The sequence below is a fragment of the Morone saxatilis genome, unplaced genomic scaffold (genome assembly GCF_004916995.1).
Source record: "Morone saxatilis isolate NCDOM2014 unplaced genomic scaffold, NCSU_SB_2.0 Contig5, whole genome shotgun sequence".
In the NCBI taxonomy this organism is placed as follows: domain Eukaryota; kingdom Metazoa; phylum Chordata; class Actinopteri; family Moronidae; genus Morone; species Morone saxatilis.
Window position 1 is genome coordinate 22,463,241 of NW_023340095.1, and position 213 is coordinate 22,463,453.

Genomic DNA, 213 nt, shown 5'->3' on the forward strand with positions numbered 1-213 from the left:
GACAATGTGTCCAAATTATGTAATAAATAATAATAATAATAATAATAATAATAATAATAATAATAATAATAATAGTAATAATGACGATGAAGGTGTTATTTGTACAGCTCTTACAGCACAGTTCATACACGCCTGCATGCTCCTGCAACAAAAGTGATAACACCTGTGTGGGTAGATGTGGGCTGTGCAGGAGCTTTAGAGGAGCTTTAGAGT

At 32.9% G+C, this 213-nt stretch overlaps 1 protein-coding gene across 1 annotated transcript in view; it reads right to left on the minus strand.

Annotated features, from left to right (window-relative positions):
• man1a2 (mannosidase, alpha, class 1A, member 2) overlaps positions 1 to 213 on the minus strand; it is a 114,459-nt gene that overhangs the window by 28,617 nt on the left and 85,629 nt on the right. The gene's annotated exons all lie outside the window — the stretch shown is intronic.